Here is a 12,467-nt window from a genome sequence, read left to right on the forward strand (position 1 = left end):
ATATCAAGGATATTTGTATTGTATTGGATTTTATAAAATTGTTTTTTTATGTGCACTACTAGAAGTTAAGCGTGAATCATCAGGCAACTCTTATTTTTTTTAAGGTTATAATAGTAGTCACAAATAAGTATAATGTCTGATATGCTCTAGTGAAGGAGAGCACTTAACTGAAATGGTTGATTAACGAAGCACTTGCACTATTTAAATAAGGTTGTGGCTGTCACACACGATTATTTTGTATGCATTTGTTTTGATTGAAAAGTTTAGAATTCTCATTTTTTTGGCAAGTGTTTTGAAGTGTTACATTTTCTTCATTTATGTCATTTGGTTTTAAACATGTTGACAAAATAATAGTTATGCATTATCAGTGTGTGTATGCTCACATCTGATGAAAGGTAGGGACTGCTTACTGCTCGGTTAGTCCTTTATGGCACTTACCATATCTTGCGGATGAGGTGTATAATGAATGTGAGGAGGGCTTTAGTGGGATTGATAGCTAATCAAGGGATGCACATATGGCATTAATTAGTAAGTTCTATAGACAATTTTTTTTTTTTTTTTTGGAATTACTTCTCCTTTCTAGTTGTTAAGAGCGTAGCTAAAGTTGAACTTTCAGATTTATGTTTTTTCCACTGCAAATAATGTTCTTGGATTTTATTGCTTAGTGTTAGTATTGGTGAGTTTGGATAGACTGATCGCTAATGAGAGCTTCATGCTACTAAAAATATGAACTTGGTGGTATGACTGTATCGTGACCCGTCATCCGAGAAATGACATTCTATATCATTGGGAGAATACAGTAATATTTTAGCTATGTAAAAGGTAGAACAAAGAGTTGTAATGAAGAAAAGAAAAGAACAAAATATATGTTAAAAGCTAAAGTAGCATGTTATATAATTTCAATAATAAAGTAAATTATTTAATATTTCCTTTATCAACTTGAAGATGTAATCCAAATAATATTTTATTCTTCGGGTGATAGCATTCCTCCGCCTCTGTCCAGGTGAAAAAGACAATACTTATCGGAATTGAGGCTTTTGGGGTTATCTTTCATCTTTGTCGGTCATTGACTGATTAGCTCTTGTTGTTTCGCCGCAATTAATATCTCCCCCCTAGATGCATTCAAGGAGGTGTAGTGTTCGAACCCTGTCGGACGTAAATGTTTGCGCTCCTCCTTCTTTCTCGATTCTTTTTTCTCTTCTTGACCTTTCTTCTTGACGCTAAGGAAAGTATCTGAAACATTAGACTCCTCGATCTAATATATTTTTTTTGTGATCGCATGAGCTAGTCTTCTAGAGAGTTAGGGGGTTTTTCCGACTATAGATTCTTTGAATCTTCTTGATAGCAAATTTTATTGAACAATATTGGCCAATAACTTGTGATTGACATGCGGCACCTCGTGCACTGCCTCCACAAACCTTTGAATGTAATCTCTTAACGACTTATTTTGTCTCTAGCAAATGGTGAACAAATATGCGGCCGTTTTTTGGGACTTTTTTGTTCATGGAGAAGTAATGCAAAAATTGATGAGTCAATTGATCGAGATTAGAGATAGTTCCGGCCTGTAGTTGGTTGAACCACGCTAAGGCACGTCCAGAGAGCATGGTGCGGAAGATTGTGTAATAGGCGGTGTCAATCAAATCGTACCAATCGATTTTAGCATAAAATTTGTCCAAGTGTTCTTGTGGGTCGCCTTTTTCCTCCTATTTTGATAGATTCGATACTTTAACACCCGTTGAAAGTGCTTCAGCTAAAATTGTGGGGGAGAAAGGGCTTTGTCGAGGAGGGGCAACGATCCATGGCAATAAGGATCCTTGGGTCCCCTAAGCGGTGGGGGCGCTGATGCTTCTCGATTGCGGGGGTTTTTTGGGTCCGTGCACCCTCAAGTTGAGAGATTCTATTGTTCATTTCCTCCTGCCTCTGCTCCTTCTCAAGAGCCATGGATAATTCTCGACTTCTACTAGGGGAAGGAGGGGGCGGGTTCACGTGTTGTTGCACCACAAATTGGGTTGTCGTTGGAGTAGATGTATAGCGAATTAGGGCCAACAAAGCCTCTTGTGTCAGTTGGACCATCGATTCTCGGGTGGAACATCCCGGGGGAGTGTTCTCTTGGGGTAGGAGGGTGGAGATTGTCGACATGGTGGGGGTTCTTCCCATTGAGGGGGGCTTGTTCATGAGGTAGGGGGGTTACCTTCTGAGGTGGTGACTGTTCGCAAGGAGGGCCTTGTTCCACACTGTTCACTTGAGCTTCGCTAATCGTGTCCAAATCATGGACGTCGTGAGCCAAAGACCTAGTTTTGCATTCTCAGTGTCGAGGAAAAGTCTTCCCACAAATGGCGCCTGGTTGTGATTTTAGTATAAGGATGAAATGGGAATTTTGCCCACAACAGGACTGCGCACCAAGTGAAATCAATGCCGATTTTGAGAAAAGAGTTTTTTTATACATATGAGAGGTCAAATCAGTAAATAATCGTTCCCTCTTAAAAATTATATTTTTGGTATTTATAATCGTGTTGGAATTGATGTGGTATGGTAGGGTAGATGTATTTATTATATGGGTTATATACGTAAAAATTATTTTTTTGCCCTTGTAACTAAATGTGTTAACAATATATACATCACAATCTAATTAATTGATTTATCAAAAGTTTATAAATTTAATAACTTTAAGTTAATGAATAAATATGTATTGTGGTAGGCATGTGGGACTAGCCTGGCATTCCTCAGACACTGGTTACTACAAGTTTCTATGATCACAGAAAAATTACACTTTTAGTCCCACACAATACTATGTGGATAATTTGGGTTCCACTAGGAGCTTAGTTAACATATTTGATCCCATAAATTAAAAAATTTTAGTATTTTTGGTCCATTGGATAAAAATTATAATACATTTGGTCTCACAGAGTAACAACTTGTAGCTTTTCGGTGCCAAGTGCTACATTCTTTTAGCCTATACGATCAAATGGGCTAAGCCTATAAATTGTTGGGACTACAAATACAACAATTGTGTAGGATCAAAAGTACATTTTTTCCCGCATAGTCACCCAGGGAAATACATAAGACCTTGCAAGAAATCTGATCTGATGGTAGTAAGGTAGCTCTTAAATGTAGTTGTCCTTTAGACTATACAAGTAATCAAGCTTTGCAAAACTTAAAACTGAAATAATGGTGGCGCCGTCCTATTCCGTTCAAAGAGAGGCTCTACCTATCCTAATGGTGAGAAGTTTTGAGCTAATGAGTCGATAAATGATCAATGAAGCTCGAGCATTTATCACAAGGGATTAACTGTTACTCATATTGATACTCATAGACACGAGTATTCTAGCATCTAGAACCAATTCATACCCAAAATATTTATGTTAATAGGTATGGATTGACTGAGTTTAATGTAATAATATAGGGTTCGGGTTTAAGTAATAAGTACCATAATAATTTTGAATTTTAGTATTATCCATCTATTGATATGCCTAACTATTTCGTCACATGATTTTCAAGATCAAATGACGAGGGAACGTGGTCCTGGACTATGTTGCATTAATGTTACCTTGTGCAGTTACGTAAAGATTAAATTGACGATAATTACAGTTTTGATACTCGTATATTGTCACTAATTCGTTTTTAATTACTAAACATATTAAAGTTCTATTGTAGTCCTTCATCTTTTAAAATGTTAACAGTTCGATCCTTAGGTCTAATTAATGATAATGTTAACAGTTTTAAAATGATAATTGTAATAATGAAAATAGATAAGCAAGTTTTTCTTCTCTCTAAATGCATACTTAACTTTGGTATAAATGGTACCAAAACCATTATGATGTCCATGTGAGAGAAAGCAAGTAAGAAAATCTCACTTGCATAACGATAAATACTTGAGAAATTTTAGTGCTCCTTCTGATGGCTACAAATAGCAGTCTAAGTTGAATACGTTAGATGTCATAAAATTGAAAATTACGTGTAAAAAATGTATAACTAATTTGTCCAAGTAAAAGGTGAGAAATCAAATTTTGCCGAAGCTGTGGAAAAAGAGGCGTGTCTGCTAACATTCTGTCAAGAAAAAAAAAAAAATTGAATGCAATAAATGTGGTGGTACTTAGATACATTAGAAGAAATATAATTTTCTACTAGAATTAATTTACTATAGTTAAAAGAATAAAATTGTGGTAAATACAAATCAATTACGGCTTTGCAATGGCCATTAACCGTTATTTCTGCAAGTCTTGTCGAAATATTAGCTATGGCGAAAATCATTGCAATTATTTTGGCTATGGTTAAAAACTATGGCGAATATTAATTGGTAAAAATTTATTTTTTTTTTAATTTTGTCTAACCGTTATTAAAAGTATTGATCATTTACATTATAGTGAAAAAAAAGTTTCTAATAACTTTGTAAGTTCCTGTAAATTTATGCAATATTCTGTAACTTTTTGCAATTTTTTGTATTATTTTTAAACTTTCTACATATATTATTGAATTTTTCTGTAAATTTTATGTAATTTCAGGAATATCAGGAAAATGCATGGAATTTTGTGCACATTTTAGAAAATAATATAGGAAAGAATCATTGAGTTAGGAAAATTATCGGTAACGCTATAAAAAAATGTGATGTTCGGTGCACTTGGAGTAAAAAGTGGTAAAATAAGTGATAGAAAATGAAAATGTATAAATAAGTGAAAAGGAGACTGTTATTACTCAATTTTTCTGTACAATGGATAGAATGATATTCGCAAAACTTTAAATACGAAATTACAATGTTCTTTTAAGTTGAAGTGGTCGCATAAAGGTGGAGTTTGTAGTATGAGGGCTCGAACTGAAGAACATGAAAACATGTCTTCTCCTGCTGAGGAAGCTCTCATTTATAGTCAACCACAAGTTGGTTAGAAGAAATTACAAATTTGGGAGAGTATGACATCAAAGTCGTTAAATAATTTTGAATCCCTTAGATTTTGTGACGTCCGTAGAATTTTTCACGTAATTAGGAGACTAATTGGTAATTATTAAAAATTTAAATTTAATTAGTAAATAAATTATAGATTGAATTTGGGATATAATAAAACTTGAACGAGTTAAATTGGAGTTCGTTACAATATTTAGGGGCAAATTATAGTAATTAAGAAAATTAGGGGGGACGTCAAAGGTATTTTAAAAAAATTTAATTAAATAAAATAATAATAATATTATATGTATAATAATACATATACATAACTATATGTATAATAATATACATATATATATATCTATAGTGAAAAAAAAGAGGGTGAGGATGAGAGTGGGGGCCACCGCCCACCCCACACCTTTCTCTCTCTCTCATTACATATAATATATATAAGATTTACATTATGTAATACAATTGCTACTTTAAGGAATTTGCAGTCTTTCACTGCGGGCGACGAAGAAACAGAAAGGTAAGAATTTATGTTTTAATTTCTATTAATTTATATAATTATATTATTTAATTAGTTCATTTATTAAATATTGATTATATTGAGCGGTGAACTATTTAATCGGAGTATTTTATGATTTTGGATATTTAAGTTAGTGTCAAATTAAATATCACAATTGTTATAAAAATGATATAGTTGGGCAATTAAATTATTTGATTTGTTAGATTTAATTATCATTATAGCTAATTTATACAAATCTATCGGAATGATTAACCAAATATGTAATTCTATATATTACTGCTTAATTAAATTATATAGCAACGATAAATTGACAAAAAATTAATAGAAATATTTTGGAAGTTATATTTTAGAAATATTATGTTATTAAAGAGGGAAAATGAGGTTTCAGTGGTAATATAATTACGGATGCTATTAAAAATGATAGTTATAAATATATAAGGGGTTTGATTAAGTGAATTGGTAAATTAAATATATTGATTATACGTATAACATTTTGTTATAGGACGTGACGACAAAGTAGAGGGTTGAGCAGTCCCTAATGAATCAAAGTATTTTAGAATTTACGGTAAGTATAGCTAATTGGATTTATATATATATATATATCTATATATGTAGTATTGTATATATTATATGTATTGGTTCTTGGATGCGAACATGGACTTGACTTTCGTATATTGATTGTTTATATAATTAGTTGTGGATTATTTGTTAGATTACCATAATATTGGTGAAATTGTTGCTATGTGATATGTGATGGTAATGTAGAGATATGCGGGATATGATTATGTGATAAGCATATAATTGATTATTGATGAAATCAAATTGGGAGTTGTTATTGAGGAAGTGATTATTATAAATAATAGAATGACGATTGTGAGTTGAAATAAAAGATGATGCTTACCTAGTTGGGAACACAGTCAATGGTTTATGAAAATGTGATTGATGATGAGATATGAAAAATATATGAATTAAGCTAGGTACCATGGCGCGTAGGGTACCGGGGTATTCATGACAGCGGGGAATATCCTGTGCTGTTAGCTACACACTGGGATGGTGTTGGGTTACCACGTTTATTGTGATGTCCTATGGTGATATTGCTACACAGCTGGAGTAAAAGAGTGTGGAGATATCACATACAACGGGTATCCTGTGCTGTATATGATATGATGATGGCCGGCAAAACCATTGACTGATGTATTCCAACTAGAGTAAGAGGGGCCCTTAACTAATAAACGATAACGTCGAATATTATGTCGTGGATTGATTTACACTTGTGAGTATGTATTACTGCTTATATCTGATGTTGCTATATGACGAAAGACCGTTAGTCGATGTGACTGCTTGTATGTGAATTGTGCCTATGTATATATATATATATAGGCTAATTGGTTATACTTATTGAGTAGACAACTCATTCATTGTCACGTACTTTTTAGAGAATAAGTCACACTGATTAACCACATTAGACTTTGAGCGGTACCGTTGTCTATATTAGGTAGGTCAGCAGTGACATATGAAGCCGGAGTTTTTGGCTGTTTGGTTGTTAAATATTCTAGTCTCTTATCGAGTTGGTGTTTAAAGGTGTGGTACTACTTTTCTTGAGATTATGTACATGAGGACATCTAGTGAGGGTAAATATAAACTTTCGGAGGTATATATTACCTTTTGTGATACATATATATTATATTGATAAATTAGAATTTATTTTAGGGGTTGAAAGAGAATTACTTATAAAATGAGTTCTAATTAAAGAAAGGATGAAATAGTGATAATTAGATGTAGCGAGTAGGGGGTGCTACAGATTTGGTGGATAGTCCCTAACAGTTGGAGGATCCCCCTCAAATTTACGAGAATTGTTGGAGTTCGCTGTGCATCTTCTAGGAATAAGGATGTCTTCTCAGATTTTCAGAGAGGTGCCTTCTCCCGAACTGATCCTCCTAGGGGGCGGCTTTGCGTTTTTTTCTTCTTTTGGGCTGCTTGGGCCTATTTGGGCTATCTATTTTTATTTGAGAAGACAACATCCTTATCCCTTACCAAATACTGTACATAGCACACTCCAATAGTCCCCTGAATTTGGGGAGATACTCTAGCTACCTCTAAAATCCGAGGGGGATCAGCCAATCGCTAGGAACTCTGCAATAAAACTAAGAGGAATTCACCATTATCCAACAATTTCGGGGTTATGCTTTCCCAAATTTCTAACCTAGCCTTGTTGTTGCTTATAAATAGAGAGCTCTTCCAACTGGAAGACATTAACGTATATTCACATATTCACAGGATCAAAAGGACACGATCAGAAGGACAGATTCACATATGTTCATATATTTTTACACTTTGAGTCTACCTACTATTATGTTTACCTTTTAGCTACCATATTAGCATAAAGGAGTATTGTGTTTTTGTACTTAGAGCTTTAATTTCGTATCAGTCTCTCTAATGTATAGACAATGAAGTAATAACACTCTCTTCCTCACTTATTTAACCATTCTTACCTTCTAGCACTTATTTCACCACTTCCCACTCCGAGTGGGCCGAGCACCATATTTTTACTCGAATCATTTATTCCATACGTGCATTTTTTGTGCGGATCAATTAACGTTGTTTGTGAAAACACAAAACTAAAACGTGAGAACATGTAGCTACCAACGTTGAAGATAACAACTTCTCAGATGACCATTTTTTGGACGGGCACCTTATTCTTCCTTCGGCGAAGTCCCTAAATCCTGTTCCAAGTAGGCACCCTCGAATAATCCATCCTCCATGGAGGTACACAAGGCTTTCTATGTGGAGGCACCTACATAAAAGCCATGTTCCGTGCATGCACAAAGTAAACTCTTTCTTTTTTAAACATGCTTATGCTACTAACAATTATAGGAATTCGAGAAAAAAAAAAGCTCCTTTTGCAAGCCTCACCACTGAAGACGTCTCTCTAATAAGTGTCCAAACCCCACTTATTAAGGGGGGAGGGCTAATGACATGCATAAAATAAGCTGACCCAAAGAGGCCCAAGCAACTACTCTAATAACGCCATTTGTGAGGACAGATTTTCAATCGTTCCAACAATCATTCCATATAAATTTGATGTCTTGCAAACCGTTCCAAAGACAAATAAAATTCGTTCTTAAAGTCAAATCTTGCTTTTTTTTATAATGTATCTATATGTAATAATTACGATATACGTGGAAAGTAATTAATGATATGCAGCCTAAATACAAAAATGTCTGGCTCCACTAATTTTTGTATTCATCCCCACGTACCTTTAATAATATGTAGCTAAAATAGAAAAGCACTTTGTTCTATTAAGTTATTTAAAAATGTTATATAGCTAAAATACAAAAATGCCTAGCTCCACTGTAACACTACAAGAAAATAAGGTATGAGAGATCAAAATTTAAAGACGGAATTAAATCCGTCTTTGATAAAGACTATTTAGAGACCGAACTCTTTTTTATGATAAATTATTAATAATCTTTATTTTAGAGACGTATTTATAACTTTGCTAAAATATTTTATATTCCGTCTCTGATATTGGTAAATGATTGCTTAAACACCAAAATGGCTGAGCCTTGATTATTTCCATCTGTATTTCCGTAGCTAATTTTTTTCTTTAATTTAGCCACGGAAATTTCCGTCTCTGATGGTGTAAATAGGAATTTGTTTATTTATGAATATATTAAACCACAAAAATAAGAATATTTTTTATTTATAAACATAATAATTAAGTTGTAATTATATGAGATGATAATATATATATATTTGTATAATTATAATGTATAATTTAGTTTTAATTAATTAAAATAAAACTAAAGTAAACTTTTTATTAATTTTTTTTAATTTAATAAAAAACACACATTCCTCTTAATCTTTTTTGTCACCAACAAAGATTTTGAGCACAACTCGAGCTCGAATGAGTCGAGCTGAATTGTGTCTGTTCATAAGCTCGTGAGCTTTTTCTATTTTTTTATTTTATATATTTTTATTTTTGAATTTTTTTATATATTTTATTTTATATTTAATATTTGATCAATTTTATAATCAAAATTGACCATATGTTATAATTATTAATTAATATCATATATTTTATTTTGGATAATAATAGTGATGGTTGAATAATTTTAATTATTATTTTATTATAGGAAAAGGAACTTGGTAGAGAAGTGACTGATCTTGAGCTATTTCAAAGATGCCATAGAAAGAACAAAGGAATTGGGGAGTTCATCGACAATAAATCCAAAAGAATTAGTGTAAGTATAATTTGTATTGGATTTAAATATTGGTTAGTATATATCTTCAGAAATTTTGTTAGATTTTTATTACATAAATGTTCCTTTGTATCTAATGTACTTGGACAAGAAGAATACCTTGCAAAAATGGGTTGTACTGATGTTTCTTCACAGCCTTCATTCGATATCTCAACTTGTATGATATCACTGGAGGTCCTACTAAAGAACGCTTATATGGATTTGGATATAACTCCTCATCTACAAGTTCAAGTTCAGTCAGTTCTACTCTTAAAACATCTGACCAGAAGATTAATGAGTTAACAAAAGCTGTGGAGGAATTTTGAAGACGAGAAGAAGAAAATAGAAAATTGCTTGAAATTGCTCTTGAAGAAGCTCGAAAGTGGGAGGAAGAGGCTTGGAAGAGGGAGGCAGACCTACAAGAATTAGTTGAAAAACTATTTCAAGATGTGGGATACACAAACCATCAATTTGCTGGTGAGTTTGGACAGCAGGAGCAACATTCCAGGAAAGATAATTAGTTTATTTTTTCTGTTGGTTGTTTATGTTTAGTTTATGTTGATTTGGGTTGTACTTTGACACATGTTTGTTGACTTGGGAGTTCAGACATTGATATTATTTGATAGTATTTAGATGATGACATCAATTATATTAGTGTTGTTGTATTATGATTATTTTTTTTGTTTATTGTTTTTATTTGGAAAATTCAAATTTTGGTATTGATGGAATGTGTTTGATGGTATAATGACCAGGATATTAATTTGGGTACAAAAATTAAAAAATCTGCCCAAAAAAATCCAAAAAAAATTAAAGACGAATTAGAGACGAAAAATTTTGAAAGTTTAGAGGTTGAATTAGAGACGGAAATTTATATGGTATTAGAGACGGATTAGAGACGAAACAGTCTCTACTTTCAGAGACGGAATTAGAGAAACTAATAATACTTTATCTTTAGAGACAGAAAGTTCTTTTTTTATTGACGGAATCAGAGACGGATTGCCTACGAAATCAGAGATGGATTACACTTAAACTTTCTTTTTGTTGTCGACAGAATCAGCAATGGAAATGTTCCGTCTGAGAATTAGAAACGGAAATTTCCGTCGCTAATAATATAGCCACGGGCTGCAGCGACGGATTTTTCTGTCGCTAATATGTTTTAGAGATGGAGTTCATACTTTCAGAGGAGGAAATTTCCGTCATTAATGCCCTATTTTCTTGTAGTGGAATTTATGCAAAAAAAAAATTGATTGTTTTGTACCAATAAATCATTACGATATATATTAGTCGTAGTAAATTAATGCTATATACCACAGTTAAATAAAATTGAAATGAAAACTTATGTTTTAACCGTGTTTCATTAATATTCACTTACTCATGATCAAAATATTTGTCATAATTTTTAATTGTAGTAAATATTTTGGCCTCGCTTGTAAAAGCTAATACTCATTCTATAGCCGTGGTTGATTAGGATGCGTCAAGACTTTTTATTATGATTATTCACCATGATGAAAAATCATATTTTTTCTGGTACTCTATAGAATTAACAAATTAAGTTCCATATTTTTTATGCCAAAAAACTATTTGAGGGATTTATGAAAAAGGTATTATGTGTTATATACACTACACAAAATAGTTCATTAGCTCCCCATATTTGAGAGATAGAAAAAAAAAAAACTCAGTCGTTTTGAGTGATGGATAGTCACCATGCTATGAAAAGAACGCCGCAGAACACGTTTCAAATTTTTGACGAAACTTTGAAACAAAATATAATGTTTGTCGGAAATCCTATTGCAAAAGATGCCAGAAATCGGGGAAATATGACACAAATATCATTTCGCCAGGAATTTGGATATAAAATTTTTTACGAGATAATGTTGAAGCAAAATTGTAATCGATTTGAAAGGAATTTGGGTGAATTCTAGCATAGATAACCTGGGAGGAGGGATTTCGTGGCAAATTTGTTGCCAAATCAGTCTCAATTGGCGACGTTTGGGGTTATATACAGCAAATTTGGACACAATTCGAGATGGAGTTGCAATGTCAACAGTCATATTACCATTGTAAAATATGTGTCACAAATCTAAGTATACATTCGTCACAAAATATTTTTACAAAGTAGGTACTTAACTGGAAAAGTCCCTGGCATGCAAATGAAAATTTTAAAAAACCTTTACAAGTACATCCTAAATTTGGTGGCAAAGCTGATGAATACGAGAATTTAAAAATACCGACGGAATTTGCAACAGTTATTGATGTTCTTTGCAATAGTCTGTACCAAATTCGTGGTAAAAGGTTTTCAATGTTTCGTCACTAATAGTACCCATAATTTTTTATATTTTGATAATTGTAGCAGTTATTCCGGTACATGTCAAACTGCAATGCAATAACATCAAGTGTCAGTATCTAATAATTTTTTTATAAGAGATTTAAATCAAACGGTTTCATCGTTTGACAAATGATCGTCCTCACATATATATAAATATGAACTTTCAAGTAATGTATACGTGGGACATAAATGATAATAACTAATTTATTTGTATAATGCTTCATATAACTGCATTATAAGTAGCAATGATGAGATGCTTCATTAACTATTTTGTGTAAATATTACTGGATAATTATACTCTCCTCCTTTGAGGTTTAGTGTAATTACACGTGAATTTTCTGTGATTTGAAAAATTATATTTAACATTTTTGAAATTTGCTTCCATCCAACAAATAAGTCCATCCGTTAGTCAAAATTTATTGAATTTGTTGATATTAAAAAAATAAAAATATTATATTTACCTCGATTGATTTATTATTAATTTATTCAGATAAA

The 12,467-nt window shown here is 32.5% G+C and overlaps 1 long non-coding RNA gene across 2 annotated transcripts; it reads left to right on the forward strand.

The window, feature by feature from the left end:
* The first annotated feature begins 5,352 nt into the window (after positions 1-5,352).
* On the forward strand, positions 5,353-10,320 carry LOC148786729 (uncharacterized). Of its 2 annotated transcripts, XR_016067775.1 has the most exons (4): positions 5,353-5,405; positions 5,908-5,970; positions 9,542-9,649; positions 9,803-10,320. It is a non-coding gene; the product is annotated as an uncharacterized LOC148786729 (long non-coding RNA). The 2 variants fall into 2 exon arrangements; XR_016067774.1 differs by having other exon boundaries at positions 9,542-10,320.
* Positions 10,321-12,467: the final 2,147 nt, after the last annotated feature.

Source organism: Sesamum indicum, linkage group LG10 (genome assembly GCF_026168435.1).
Source record: "Sesamum indicum cultivar Baizhima isolate 11 linkage group LG10, ASM2616843v1, whole genome shotgun sequence".
Classification (NCBI taxonomy): Eukaryota; Viridiplantae; Streptophyta; class Magnoliopsida; order Lamiales; family Pedaliaceae; genus Sesamum; species Sesamum indicum.